The sequence below is a fragment of the Myotis nattereri genome (assembly GCF_964212035.1).
Source record: "Myotis nattereri genome assembly, chromosome: 4".
NCBI lineage: Eukaryota > Metazoa > Chordata > Mammalia > Chiroptera > Vespertilionidae > Myotis > Myotis nattereri.
Genome location: NC_138079.1, coordinates 34,476,811 through 34,492,394, shown reverse-complemented (window position 1 = coordinate 34,492,394; position 15,584 = coordinate 34,476,811). Strand labels below are relative to the sequence as shown.

The window sequence follows — 15,584 nt, the reverse complement described above, 5'->3', positions numbered from 1 at the left end:
CGTCACTCACAGAGTAGGGCCGATAGGGGAGTTAGGGCACCGCCCCCTGTCACACACAGAGCAGGGCGGATCAGGGGGTTGGGGTGCCGCACCCTGTCACACTCAGGGCAGGGCCAATGGGGAGGTTATGGCTCTACCCCGTCACACACAGAGCAGGGCCAGTGGGGCGGGAGGGTTGGGGCGCTGCACCGTCACACACAGAGCAGGGCCGATGAGGGGGTTAGGGAGCTCCCCCCTATCAGGCACAGAGCAGGGCAATCAGGGGGTTTGGGCGCTGCCCCCTGTCACGCTGATCCTGGTGCCGGGAGGCCTCGCAGCTCCGCTGATCCCGGTGCTGGGAGGCATATTACCCTTTTACTATATAGCATAGAGGCCTGGTTCATGGGTGGGGCTGGCTGGTTTGCCCTGAAGGGTGTCCTGGACCAGGGTAGGGGTCCCCACTGGGGTGCCTGGCCAGCCTGGGTGAGGGGATGATGGCTGTTTGCAGCTGGTCACACATCCTTCAGGGTGGGGGTCCCCACTGGGGTGCCTGGCCAGTCTGGGTGAGGGGCTGAGGGCTGTTTTCAGGCTGGCGGGTGACAGAAGCTCCCAACCGCTCCTTTTTTTCTTTTTCTTTTTATTCTGGGCCAGCTTTAGCTCTGAGGCTCCAGCTCTTAGGCCTCCGCTGCTGAAAGCAGGTATCTGGTGTGTTTAGATTCTATAATCGAAACAATGTATAACTCCAGCTCTGAGATCCTGGCTTGCTGAAAGCAGGTTTCTGGGGTTTTGTTTAGCTTCTATATTTGTTACAATGTTCCAAACTGCAGGCTCAGAGGCCGGCAAGGCAGGCGGGGAACATTGGAGTCCTCCGTCAGTGAAGCAAGCAAGCCTCATGTTAGTTTCAAGCTGCCTGGCTGCCAGCCGCCATCTTGGCTGGCAGTTAATTTGCATATCACCCTGATTAGCCAATGGGAAGGGTAGCGGTTGTACACTAATTACCATGTTTCTCTTTTATTAGATAGGATATATGTGATTTTAAGAAGTTGTTTTAGATATTATCTGTGTAGGTCACTTGAGATATATGGCAATTTATAGGGCAGAGTAATTGGTTTTTTTATTGCATTTATTGGGGTGACACTGGTTAACAAAATTATACAGGTTTCAGGTGTATAAGTCTACAATACATCATCTGTACACTGTATTGTGTGTTCACCACCCCAAGTCAAGTCTCAGTCTACCACTATTTGTTCCCCCTCAAAGTAATAGTTAACGAACATAAAACAACTTCCAAGATTTTTCTATATTGGAAATCATGAATAGACCATGCGCAGACATATGTTCAGAAACTGCAGAGGTCAGAAGAGACAATTAACTCAGAAAAGGAATTAGATGCATAGCTCTAGGAAGCTACAAAAAGAGTTTATATCTCAAATGAAAACTTTCTGTGAACAGAGGCTATGAAGAGAACAGTTTAGACTTCAGATTAAATACTCATTCATGGATAATAGAGACCATTATAAACTTTTGAACAATAATAGATACAGAGGCAGAGCTGCCTCAAACAGATTGTCAAACTGCAGCGGGAAGGCCGGGGAGGGTTGGGGGGCAGGAGGTAGGGGGGTAAGAGATCAACTAAAGGACTTGTATGCATGCATATAAGCATAACCAGTGGACATAAGACATTGGGGGATAGGGGAGGCTAGGGGACTGTCTAGGGCGGGGGGATAAAATGGACACATATGTAATACCCTTTGTAATACTTTAAGCAATAAGTTAAAAAAAAAAAAGAATTTACAAAAATAAATAAATAAATAAATAAATACAGTAGGCCTTGAGCCAATACAAAAATGGACCCAATTCAGCAGACTAAACACTGCTGATTGAAAATGAGGGAACTTCAATTATTGAGGGGAGAGAAGGAAATAAGTTGAGTGACAACACCCAAAGAAATCCTCCCTTACACAATATTGTAAGAAAGCAAACCAAAGGGAGAAAGCCTCACTTAGTCTGAACAGGAAGAGATCAACATGGAGACTATTAATTAGAATTTTAGTGTTGTGACAAGCAAGAGTCACTTCATAAATCAGACAACACGGTAGATGAAAAAATTTTCTAATCAAATGGAGAAAGAGGAGCGAGCCAAGAAAAAAAGGCATAATAATAAGCCAAAATACTTTCTTTTTCTCCCCCCAAAATACTTTGTAACAACAAAAATTAAAGCCACTTACCACTTGGCTGAATTTATCTCCCTGCTGTTTCTTAACTGAGCCAACATTCTATGAAAACAAACAAAATTAACACAAAAATTAGATTTTTATGACTCTAAGAAACATCTCTTCTAATTTATTTACCTCAAAATGTAAATTAAAATTCTCAAAAATTCACCAGTGTAAACTGATACATGCAAACTTGCTAACTTCTAAATAAATGGCTAACTTCTCAGTCAGTCATTGGATTATTCTTAATTCATTTGTATGCTATCTAGAGCCCTGCTCTATATCAAATAACAAATATCTCTCAATCTACCATTAAAATCCCATTTATCTGAACTTACTGAGAAATGATCAAGTTTTTACAAGCAAATAAATGCTAATCACCAATTATATAGAAATTGAGTAGTTTTTGATTAGTTTTATGTGGCAGAAGCTATTAATTGCTTGTCAGATTCTATTTCTCCTTTCCAGAATTTTTCTTCTCTCAGGCTGGTAATGACCCCACTAAATACCCACTTTTAAGCTTTCTAAGGCTGGAAAGGCAATGAATGGATAACAGTTAAAACCAATGACATATACTCAGAAATCTGCTTTGGGGGTGGAATGAGGAGGGTTGATTCTAAAAAAAATTTTTAATGTGCTGTCCATATCCAGGACTAGATGTGAATGTAATGTCTACTACTCAGCAATCATCCTAGAACCATAAAAGTCAGCAAGCAAGAGAATTAACACCAAATCAATAAGTCTGACAGTGTAGAAGCACAAAACCAGCTGTGGGGTCTCTAATAGCATTGCTGTTAAAATTAGCTGAAGCAATGCTAACTACTATCTAATTCTGGATTTCTTAGTTTGCAAGATAACTAAATTTTTATTTGCTTAAACCATTGCTAAATTTTCTATACCTATAACCAACATATATTCCAAAGTGAAATAATCTGAAACCCAAAGCAATCCCATTAATAAAAAGCATATATATCATAGTTTCTTTCTTGAAAATTCAGTGATATTAAAAAACGTGTTTTGAAGTTTTACAGAATCACTGTAATGTAACAGGCTATTTGTCTCTATGCTAAGTAGTTTAGGACTACTGAGTTGTTTAATCTTCTCCACAAATTCTACATATAGTACTTGCCACAAACAATACCTTTGTATGTAGCAAGCAAAGGATGGCCACTAAATTTGTCATTCTACAGCCCTAACCGGTTTGGCTCAGTGAATAGAGCATCAGCCTGTGGACTCAAGGCTCCCAGGTTCGATTCCGGTCAAGGGCATGTACCTTGGTTGCAGGCACATCCCCAGTAGGGGGTGTGCAGAAGGCAGCTGATTGATGTTTCTAACTCTCTATCCCTCTCCCTTCCTCTCTGTAAAAAATCAGTAAAATGTATTTTTTAAAAATTTGTCATTGTACATATTCCCACATATGTGATAGCCTGGTAGAATGGAACTGCCAATAAAACTGAGATGGACTAAGACCATGGAAGGAGCATGTTTGAGAGAAGAGAGATGAGAGGGGCTTGTGCTTTGAAACATTAGTGTAAAAACACCTGACAGCTGTCTTAGTGGGATCCTGAGTGAACAATTGGATATGGGTGTTCAGAGATGGAGGAAAGAGATCCAAGCTGAGGATATAAATTTGGAAGTCATCTGCTTAGAGATGATATTTAAAGCAATAAAATTAGGTGAAAGCATCAAGGGAATAAATGTAGGTAGAAAAAAGATGGTTTCAAGGAAGAAGTTATCAGCTACTAGTATGTTAATGAGAATTACCACTGTATAGTAATACAAAGGTTATTATCTTGACAAGCTCATTTATTGTGGAGTGGTGGAGAACAAAATGTTTGGAGGGGACTCAAGAAATAAGAACAGCATAACTTGACATAAATAAAGACAACTCAGGCTGTTTGGCTATGAAGGACATTAGAAAAATAGAGCAGTAGTGAGGGTAGAATGAGTCACAGCAATGGATCTGTAGGCAGGTGGAAATAATCTAGTTAAAGAAAGAGAAGAGCCCATTGAAATTTTTTTATAAAGCAATTTAGGCAACAATTCACACAGTCCTAGCAAAATCTCTCACCAATAAAAAAGCTACTCATGAGGAGGAAAACAGAAACCTGGGGTGCGATGGTGGAACTAATTGAATAAAACTCATGTACAGTATTTTTCAGAAGTATAGATTACCACACCTAGAGATTTTGATTTAGAAGACCCTATATAATAAAACCCTAATATGCAAATGGACCGAACGGCAAAATGGTCGCTATGATGCGCACTGACTGCCAGGGGGCAGATGCTCAATGCAGGAGCTGCCCCCTGGTGGTAAGTGCACTGCCACAGGGGGAGCACCGCTCAGCCAGAAGCTGGACTGAGAGAACCCCCACCCCCAGTACACAAATGTCATGCACCAGGCCTCTAGTTAGATATAAAACTCAAGATTCTTACCCCACTTCTACCTTCCCCTACCCCCAAAACTCAAGATTCTTTTTTTTAATTTTATTTTTTTAATTAAATCTTTATTGTTCAGATTATTACATTTGTTCCTCTTTTTCCCCCCCATAACTCCCCTCCTCCCAGTTCCCGCCCCACCCTTTGCCCTCACTCCCCACCCACTGTCCTCATCCATAGGTGCACGATTTTTGTCCAGTCTCTTCCCGCATCTCCCACACCCCTTTCCCCCCCAAGAATAGTCAGTCCATTCCCTTTCTATGTCCCTGATTCTATTATGATCACCAGATTATTTATTCACTTGATTCTTAGATTCACTTGTTGATACATGCATGTTTGTTGTTCATAATTTGTATCTTTACCTTTTTCTTCTTCTTCCTCTTCTTAAAGGATACCTTTCAGCATTTCATATAATACTGGTTTGGTGGTGGTGAACTCCTTTAGCTTTTCCTTATCTGTGAAGCTCTTTATCTGACCTTCAGTTTTGAATGATAGCTTTGCTGGATAAAGTAATCTTGGTTGTAGGTTCTTGCTATTCATCACTTTGAATATTTCTTGCCACTCCCTTCTGGCCTGCAAAGTTTCTGTTGAGAAATGAGCTGACAGTCGTATGGGTATTCCCTTGTAGGTAACTGAGTTTCTTTCTCTTGCTGCTTTTAAGATTCTCTCTTTGTCTTTTGCTCTTGGCATTTTAATTATGATGTGTCTTGGTGTGGTCCTCTTTGGATTCCTTTTGTTTGGAGTTCTCTGCGCTTCCTGGACCTGTAAGTCTATTTCTTTCACCAGGTGGGGGAAGTTTTCTGTCATTATTTCTTCAAATAGGTTTTCAATATCTTGCTCTCTCTCATCTTCTGGCACCCCTATAATTCTGATGTTGGTACGCTTGAAGCTGTCCCAGAGGCTCCTTACACTATCTTCGTATTTTCGGATTCTTTTTTCATTTTGCTTTTCTGGTTGGGTGTTTTTTGCTTCTTTGCATTTCAAATCTTTGCCTTGATTCTTGTGCTCCTCTGGTCTGCTGTTGGGAGTCTGTATAGTATTCGTTATTTCAGTCCGTGTATGCTTAATTTCTAGTTGGTTCTTTATCATAACATCGAGGGTCTCATTAGATTTCTTGAGGATCTCACTACATTTATTGGCGGCTTCTAGACAGTTCTTAAGAGACCTTAAAAGTGTGGTTCTGAACTCAATATCCTCCATTGACAGTTTTGTCCTGTTTCTTTGTCTCCACATTTTTTATGCTTTCTTGGTGCACCCCCTAGTGGTCTTTGTGCGCAGTCTTGTTGTAGTTAAGCCTTGATTGTTGTTGGCAATACCGGGGGGATTTGACCTCCAGGCTAACTGGCTGTGAGATCCGCTGTGTCTGCAGTGGGAGAGCTTCTGTGCTAGATCTCTAGGGTGGTGCTAATCTAGCGTTTGCCTGAGGCTATCCGGCAAATGGCTCTGTGCAGGGCTTGGGCGGGGCGGGTCCCCGGGGATCTACAGGGAGGGCCCCCGGGGATCTACAGGGCGGGCCGGAGCAAGCAGTTATGGCTGCTCTTAGTTCTGTCCCTAGGAGCTCTGCCTCACAGAGTCCCAGCAACCGCTGCAAACCTCGGAGAGAAAGCTGCCTTCGAGTTCCGACCGAAGCCAGACAGTCCCGCTTTGCCCGTTTGAGTCTGGGTCCCTAGAGACTTGCCCGGATCTGGAGCTCAGAGTCTGAAACTTCCTCCCAATTGAAAACAACAGCCGCGCCCTCCGCCTCCAGCCCGCTCCGCGTGCACTCCGCACCTGAGTATTTCACTGCAGCACTGTGCCTCCTCTGAGTCTGGGTATGATATTCTCTTTCCTCCTAGTTGTAGAATTTCCACTCAGCCAGCCTTCCTGTGGTTCTGGATGATGTCCGTTCTGTCTTTTAGTTGTTTTTTGAAGTGGTTGTTCGAGGCAGCAATCTCCGGCGTTAACCTATGCCGCCATCTTGGTTTCTCCCCAAGATTCTTTATCATGAAGGAAAATTGCTCAAGGTAGAAGAAAAATCTTCAGAATTCTTCTCCATCACAGTTTAGGAGGAATGACATACTTTGTAAAACAAGAGGGCCTATTTTTACAGATAACAATCTTTCATTCCACGATCCTATATAATAAAAGGCTAATATGCAAATAGACCAAATGGCGGAACAACCAAACAACCAGTCGCTATGATGTGCGCTGACCACCAGGGGGCATGCGCGGAACAGGGCGGGCGTCGATAGCAGGCAGCAGAGCGTGGAACATGGCAGGCGTCAGCTGTGGTAGGATGGTGGAGCAGGTGAGCAGGGGCACCAGACCAAGGTGGGGTCCTGGTCACTGTCATCGGGGAGAGCCTCTGGTGGTTACTGAAAATTCTTTGCTCCTGTGACCACGGTCCCACCCGGTGTTTGCACCTGCTGCCGGCGCCAGCCCCACTCGCTCCTGCTGCTGGTGCTGGAGCCGCCGCAGGCACCCCTGATCACCCCTGATCACCCCTCAGGGCTTCTCCACCCGCAGTGATCCCGAGGGGCAATCGGGGCAGCAGCCGCCGCTCACACCCGCTGATGGCGCTGGCCCCAATCACTCCACACCATCAGCAGGTGTGAGCAGGGCTGGCGCTGTCAGCACATGGGAGTGGCAGCGGCGGGAGCAGGGCTGCCAGCAGCCAGGGGAGCGGGGCCGCAGTGGAAGGGGCCAGGCGGGGGCGCGGAAGATGGGCTGAGACCCACCCCTGTGCTCACCGCAGCTCCACGGCCCACAGTTCCTTTCAAGGTGTATGAATTTGTGCACTGGGCCCCTAGTTAGAAATAAGACTACAAATGCAAACATCTCACACAGAATTAATTGGTTTCCTTACCTCTGAAAGCCTAACATTTGGTCATCCTATAATCAGAAGGAGGAATTAGAGGGAGAATAAGGAAAGAAAGCAGCTCACTATGACTCATAACCAAACTCAGGGAAGGTGAAAGGATGCAGAAAAGAGTACTGGTTGTCTGGGTGTAAATTTCTAACATATAGCTGGTTCAACAACCAGTCAAAAAAGCTGTGCAAGGCAACATTTGTGGCAATATGTATCACAAACATACATTCACAATGATGTTGCTTAATGCGGTAGGAAAATTAAATCTTGGCATTATTTCAAACGTAGAAATACCTTTCTCATACAATCTTGACTGGATTCTAAACCCTTTCCCACAACACAATTCTGTGGCAGGATTAACTTCCCATATTTTTATTTCCTCGTATTCATCTCCATGCCAGAATAACTCCCAATCTCCAAAGTTTCTGCTAATGACATTTGGTAATTTATTTCCCCCCTTGAACTCTTTAAGCATGATCTGGGAAGCCTTAACGGGAACAGAACAAATGGTCAAATAAACCAAAGAGAATCCTAGTTCTCTAAACTGCTCCAAGGATCAACTGATTTTGAACATGTGCAGCAATATGCTATACCAAGTAGGCATATTTCTCCTCCCATCTTAAAAAGGACCTCTCCTGGGGACATCTCCCCAGCTACCAACCCATTTTTCTGTTCCCTGTTACAGCATAATTACAAACAGTCTATAGAGTATACACTCACTTCCTTTATTCTTAAACCCACTCCAATCACACTTTTGTTCCTAACACCTCAATGGAAACTGTTTTTCCAAGGTTATCAAAGGCCTACATATTGCCAAATCCAATAGACAATCCTAAGTTCACCTCTTACTTGATTAGCAGCATCCCTCCCCAGTACTTTACACCTGTTCTTCACTTAGCTAGCAAGACAACACCTCCTAATTTCATTCTACACCACTGGTGACAACTCAGTCTCTTTTGCTAGTTGCTCCACTTTATGCCAACTTAACACATTATAGTGACAGAGAACATAGATCTTGGCCCTCTTCTCTATAGTCATACCCTGGGTGATATCCAGTTTCAAGTCCTGAATATTACTAACTCTTTAAATACTAAGAGTTATGACACCTATCTCAGTTTGGGCTCTCCCAAAAGCAAAGGCTGACAGGTATTCTGTCTAGGAGATGACCTGTGGGAGCAGGAAGAGTATGACAGAGATGGAGGGAAAGTCAATATAAGGAATGGTACATTATCAAAATCATTCCCAAGAACAACTCATTTACTTAAACACAGGAGAGCTCTCAGAATTGTCTGCCTATAGCAGGGACGGGGAACGTCCAGCCTGCAGGCTGTATAAGGCCTGTGAAATCATTTGGTCCGGCCCTGGCAAGACATTAGGGTGAGTTAATTAAATGTCTGACCAAATATAGCAGGCTAATTTTTAAACTGACCATTTTGTATGCCTGAGAATGATGTTATACCGATCCAAATAGTCCTTGGGGGGAAAAAAGGTTCCCCACCCCTGGCCTATAGGTAGAGAGGTGAGCTGTTGTTATCCATCTGCTCCTGTCTCCCACTATTAGGAATTGGCTCCATGGACATTAAATTCCCTTCACTATTAGCCCATGCTTGTTTTCTGGTCTAGCTAGCCTCCCATAGCAGAGAAATCACAGGGGCTCCCTTTCACTAGAAAGATCAGCCTGAGGTGACTGAGCTCTATGGTACTGTTTTTGTACCTAGAGTTAAAATCACAGGTGACCAGAGGATGTGCTGCTAGACACCAGAATGGCCTGTTAGACACCAGAATATCTCCATTCAATGGAGGGATTTAAAGGAAAAAGCAGGAAGTAATAATTTAGAAGAGTGAAAGAGTAAAAATGATGAGAGAATTCAAGAGCTGGATCTGTTTTTGGGGGGAGTAGCCAAATATAAACATTAAGAATAAACAGTTTCCCAGCAAGTCTAAAGATACAAAACATACCAGTAGAAATCAGAATGGGAATTTAATAGCACAAATAAAAAAGTATTTTTGTATTTAGGATTAGACAGACCTTTACCTATCATATACTACAAAACAAAAAGCTTTTTTAAATTACTAAGTTAAAATATGTAGTAATATATTTTACATCTTGATGACTTCCTATAAAAATTTAAATTACAAAACGGTCTCAAGAAATAGAATATCAAAAAATTTAAAAGTTTGTTAATAAACTATTTCTCTAAAAGACACAAAGCACTTGCAAAATTTCAAGGAAAAGAATTTAATACAAGGTTCAGGACTCATTATGTTCCCAATTCATGATACAAATTCAACATAATTCGAATATTAGCACCTATCAAATACCCAAAAATTAACATAAACACACATATACCATTTGTATTCAAGAATGTTTAAAAAAAATCCTAGATTTGAGGAGAAACTCAAATGTAGTAGTAATACCATACATGACTAAGGAGAATAAATGCCAAGATGAATAAACATGAGAAAAATCTATTAACAGTACATCACACAAATAGATGAAGAGGAATCTTTTTGAAACTGCCAAAAAGGATCTAACATTCTTGACAAAAATCTTAGTAAACTAGAAACAGGATATTTCCTCAGTTAAAAAAAAACACAACCATTAGCATCATGTTCAAGAAAATAGAAGAAATACCAGAGACATTCCCATTAAAATAAAAAAGAATATCAACCCTATCTAGCAAGGGGAAAAAACAATCAACAGAATGAGAGAAAATATTTTTAAATTATATATCTGATAAGAGACTTGTATCCTGAATATATAAAAAACTCTTAAAACTCAACAATAAAAAAACAAATAAAATTAATGGGCAAAAGATGTGAACAGGCATTTCTTCAAAGATACAGGAATAGCTAATAAGCACACGAAAAGATGCTCAACATCAACAGTTATTAGGGAAATATGAATCAAAACCGCAATGAGATAAAACTTTACACCAGCTAGCAATGGCTATAATGAAAAAGACATGCAATAACAAGTGTCAGGGAGGGTGTGGAGAAACTGGAACCCTCAAACATTATAGAGGGAAATGTAAATTGGTACAGTCACTTTTGGAAAATAGTTTAGCAGTTCCTCCAAAAAGTTAAACATAATTACCACATGACCATCAATTCCACTCCTCGGTATACAACCAAGAGTATCGAAAACACACGCTTTCAGAAAAACTTGCAGCAAGTACTGTTCACAACAGAATTAACCATGGAGGCCAAAAAGTAGAAACAATCTAATATTCATCCATAACGATTAGATAAATAAAATGTATATCCATACAATGGAAGATTATTCAGCTGTAAAAAGAGATAAACATAGAGATACATGCTATGATATGGATGAACTTTGCTGTGGTAAAAAGTCAGACATAGCCTGGCCTGTGTGGCTCAGTGGTTGAGTGTCAATCCAGGAACCAAGAGGTCATAGTTTGATTCCTGATCAGGGTACATGGCCACGTTTCAGGCTCGCTCCCCTGTATGGGGCATGTAGGAGGCAACCAATCAATGATGTTTCTCTCTCATCAATGTTTCTATCTCTCTATCCCTCTCCCTAAAAATCAATAAAAACATTACAAAAAAAAAAAAAAAAAAAGAAACCAGACACAAAACACCAAATATTGCATGATTCCATTTAATGAAATGCTCTGAATAGGCAAATTATTAATGGAAATAGAAAGTAGTTTAGTGGTTTCCAGAGTCTAGGGGCAGGGGGAAACAGGAGTGGCTAATAATAGGTATGGGTTTTTAGGAGGTGATAAGATGTTTTAGGAGTTACAGATAGTGAAAATGGTTGCAGAGACTTGCAAATGTACTAAAAATACCAAACTGTACACTTTAAACAGGTGAATTCTATTGCATGTGAATTATAGCTCAACTGAAAAATAGCTTTTAAAAAAAGAAACATACCAGGACACAAGTTAATACCACTAGTATGTTTTTTGTGCAGTGTGTATACCATCCTAGAAACCGATCCAAACCTACTGAAAAGCATGACCTGATTTGAGGATCCTGGACACTGTGCCACACTGCTTTAAATTCTTTCTTTTCTATCCCTCCCTCCTTCCCTCCCTACTTCTCTCCCCTCCCCTCCCCTCCCCCCTCCTGCCCTCCCTCCCTTCCTCCCTCCCTTCCTTCCTTCTCTTATTTTAGACCCTCTCCAAACACCTCTATTAAAATGCAAATTCACCTGGTGAAGGCAAAGCTCTTATTTCTTTTTTTTTTTTTTTAAATATATTTTATTGATTTTTTTACAGAGAGGAAGGGAGAGAGATAGAGAGTTAGAAACATCGATGAGAGAGAAACATCGACCAGCTGCCTCCTGCACATCCCCCACTGGGGATATGCCCGCAACCCAGGCACATGCCCCCGACCGGAATCGAACCCGGGACCTTTCAGTCCGCAGTCCGACGCTCTATCCACTGAGCCAAACCAGTCTCAGCAAAGCTCTTATTTCTTAAGATGAATTTCTTTGTAAGTATACTAGAGGCCCAGTGCATGAAACTCATGCACAGGAGGGGGGCGTGTCCCTTAGCCCTGGCCTATACCCTCTCTAATACGGGACATCCCTCTCGCAATCCAGGACCACTGGCTCCTAACCGCTCACCTGTCTGCTGGCATGATCCCCCTAACTGCTCTCCCCTGCCAGCCTGATCACCCCTAACTGCCTCTGCCTTGGCCCCGCCACCATGGCTCTGTCTGGAAGGACGTCCGGTCTAATTAGCATATTACCCTTTTATTAGTATAGAGACTGGGGCACAGGTTGGTCTGCCCTGAAGTGGGTCCCGGATCAGGGTGGGGGTCCCCTTGGGGGCTGGCCTGGGCAAGGGGCCTGGGGCAGTTTTCAGGGCGGTTCCCATCGGGGTGGGGGGGTCCTCTCTGGGGGTGGTGCCAGCCTGGGCAAGGGGCTGTGGCAGTTTGCAGGCTGGCCACGCCCCCATCGGGGTGAGGGTCCCTGCTGGGGGTGGGGCCAGCCTGAGTGAGGGGTTGATGGCCATTTGCAGGCCAGCCACGCCCCATCGGGGTGAGGGTACCGCAAGGGGGTGTGGCCAGTCTGGACAAGGGCCATCTGCAGGATGGCCACGCCCCCATCGGTGTGAGGGTCCCTGCTGGGGGGGGCATGGCTGGCTTGGGCGAGGGGCTGAGGGTCATTTGGAGGTGGTTTGCAGGCTGGCCACACCCCTGGCTTTGTCTGGAAGGATGTCCAGAAGGTCTCCCAGTCTAATTAGCATATTACTCTTTTATTAGTATAGATTTTTTTCCTAAATCAGAGAAGAGAAGCAATAGAGAACGAACCATGAGCAAAGAACAAAAAAAAGTAGGAATCAGAAAAACAGAACAAAAAACCACCACAAGAAAGAATAGTTTGAAATCCTAATCCTATCTAATAGACAAACATGGTAATTAACCATACCTCCACTACGTTCCCCATTGGCTAATCAGCAGGATATGCAAATTAACTGCCAACAAAGATGGCGGCCAGCAGCCACACAGCTGAAGCAAACATGAGGCTTGCTTGCTCCAGTGATGAAGGAAGCCAAGGTTCCCCGCCTGCCACGGTACAGCTCTGAGCTCCGGAAGCAACAATGTTTCAATTATAGAAGCTAAACAAACCCAGATACCTGCTTTCAGCAAGCCGCGGCCTCAGAGCTGGAGCGAGCAGGACAGCAATGATGTTTCAATTATAGAAGCCAAACAAACCCCAGATACCTGTTTTCAGCCAGCCATGGCCTCAGAGCTGGAGCCGGGCCTCAGCTCCAGTGACAGCTATAGAAGATAAATAAATCCCAGAATTAAAAAAAAAAGAGAGAGAAAAAAAGAGACTGGGAGCTTCGGTCGCCTGCCAGCCTGAAAATGGCCCTCAGCCCCTCACCCAGACTGGCCAGGCACCCCAGTGGGGACCCCCACCCTGAAAGGGGTGTGACCAGCAGCAAACAGCCATCAGCCCGTCATCCAGGCTGGCCAGGCACCCAAGCGGGACCCCCATCCTGCTCCGGGACACCCTTCAGGGCAAACCAGCCGGTCCCCCCCCCCCCAATGCACCAGGCCTCTATCCTATATAGTAAAAGGGTAATATGCAAACTGACCCTAACAGCAGGACTGGGAATGACTGATCACTATGACACACACTGACCACACCAGGGGGCAGATGCTCAATGCAGGAGCTGCCCTCTGATGGTCAGTGTGCTCAATGCAGGAGCTGCCCTCTGATGGTCAGTGCGCTCTCACAGGGGGAGCTCTGCTCAGCCACCAGCCAGGCTAATGGCTGCCAGTACAGCAGTGGTGGTGGGAGCCTCTCCTGCCTCCTCAGCAGCACTAAAGGTGTCTGACTGCAGCTTAGGTCTGCTCCCCGCTGGCAAGTGGACATCCCCTGAGGGCTGCCGGGCTGCCAGTGGGATGTCTGATTGCCATCTTTGACCCAATCCCCTGGGGAGCAGGCCTAAGTCAGCAAGTGGTTGCCCCCGAGGGGTCCCAGACTGTGAGAGGGCACAGGCAGGGCTGAGGGACCCCCTACCCCCGAGTGCACAAATTTTTGTGCACTGGGCCTCTAGTCTATATATATATATAGAAGCCTGAGCGACCATCGCAACCGAACAGACGACCGAACACGCTGCGTAGGGCGACCAGGCTGGCAGGGGGGGTCAGTGAGGGGCAACCAAACAACCGAGCAGCAGGCTGCATGGGGCGAGCAGGCCGGCAGGGGGGTCAGTGAGGGGTGACTAGGCCAGAAGGGGGAGCAGTTGGGGGCAACGAAGCCAGCAAGGGGGGCAGTTGGGGGTGACCAGGCCAGCAGGGGTGGCAGTTAGAGGCGATCAGGCAGGCAGGCAGGCAAGCAGTTAGGAGCCAGTGGTCCAGGGGTCCTGGATTGGAGAGGGTGCAGGCTGGGCTGAGGGGACCCACTCGTGCATAAATTTCGTGCACCGGGCCTCTAGTTTTTCTATAAAGCTAATGTGTTTGCTTTGGGGTTACCTTAGCCTTGGTATGATTATGAAAATTACAAACTGTCCAAAGGAAACCAGATCACTGTTAACACTTTGTTACAGGAAAATTAATACTTATAAGTAAAGCTTAAAAATATCACTACATGATGAAAGCCTTATCTATTAAAAGATTCATTTTTAGTAGGATTCAGATGAACATTTTAGGTATAATACCTATGATTCTATTAAATCATTTAAAATATCCTTTAGAGCTGAAACCCATTTACTTTTTAAGTAAATTAGCATCATATATGTAGAGAAAACTAGAAGAAGAACAAAAACAATTTTCTACTAATCAAGCATTACTTTTTCTTATAGGTCTTCCCCCCCCCCCCATAGCTCTCAATTACATCATTTAGTCACCTATTTATTCATTGACTCACTACTAAGGGTGCTGTGGGAATATAAAGTAGAATATGTGGTTCTCTGACCTCAAAGGGCTTATAAAATACTAGAGGACCGATGCACGAAATTCGTGCAAGGGTAGGCCTTGCATCCTCCAGGTGCTGGCACTGGCTTCCCTCTGGCCGCTGGCTGGCACCTGGGATCCAGACTTCGCACGCAGCCCCAGCTTCGTCTGGAAGGATGCTGGGTCTAATTAGCATATTATACTTTTATTATTATAGATAACTAGAGGCCCGGTGCATGAAACTCGTGAATGGGGGGGGGGGTGTCCCCTCAGTCCAGCCTGCACCCTCTCCGATCCGGGACCCCTCGGGGGATGTCCGACTGCCAGTTTAGGCCTGATCCTGGGGAGCGGGCCTAAACTGACAGTCGGACCTCCCTCTCACAATCTGGGACCACTGGCTCCTAACTGCTCACCTGCCTGCCTGCTTGATCACCCCTAACTGCCCCCCGTACCAGCCTAATCGGCCCCAACTGCTGCTCCCCTGCCGGCCTGGTTGCCCCTAACTGCCCCCCCACCCCACCAGCCTGGTCACCCCAAACTGCCCCACATGCCAACCTGATCATCCCCAACTGCCCCCCCTGCTGGCCTGGTCACCCCTCACTGCCCCCCCTGCCAGCCTGGTGGCCCCTCACTGCCCTACCCTGCTGGCCCGGTCACCCCACACAGCCTGCTGCTCGGTCGTTTGGTCGCCCCTCACTAACCCCCCCCTGTGGACCTGGTCGCCC

General features: G+C 44.8%; 1 protein-coding gene across 1 annotated transcript in view; it reads right to left on the bottom strand.

The window, feature by feature from the left end:
- ERBIN (erbb2 interacting protein) overlaps positions 1-15,584 on the bottom strand; it is a 121,782-nt gene that overhangs the window by 77,102 nt on the left and 29,096 nt on the right. The window contains exon 2 of the mRNA XM_081090001.1: positions 2,208-2,255. The gene's annotated coding sequence lies outside the window, so the exon portion shown is untranslated. The remainder of the gene's footprint in view (positions 1-2,207; positions 2,256-15,584) is intronic.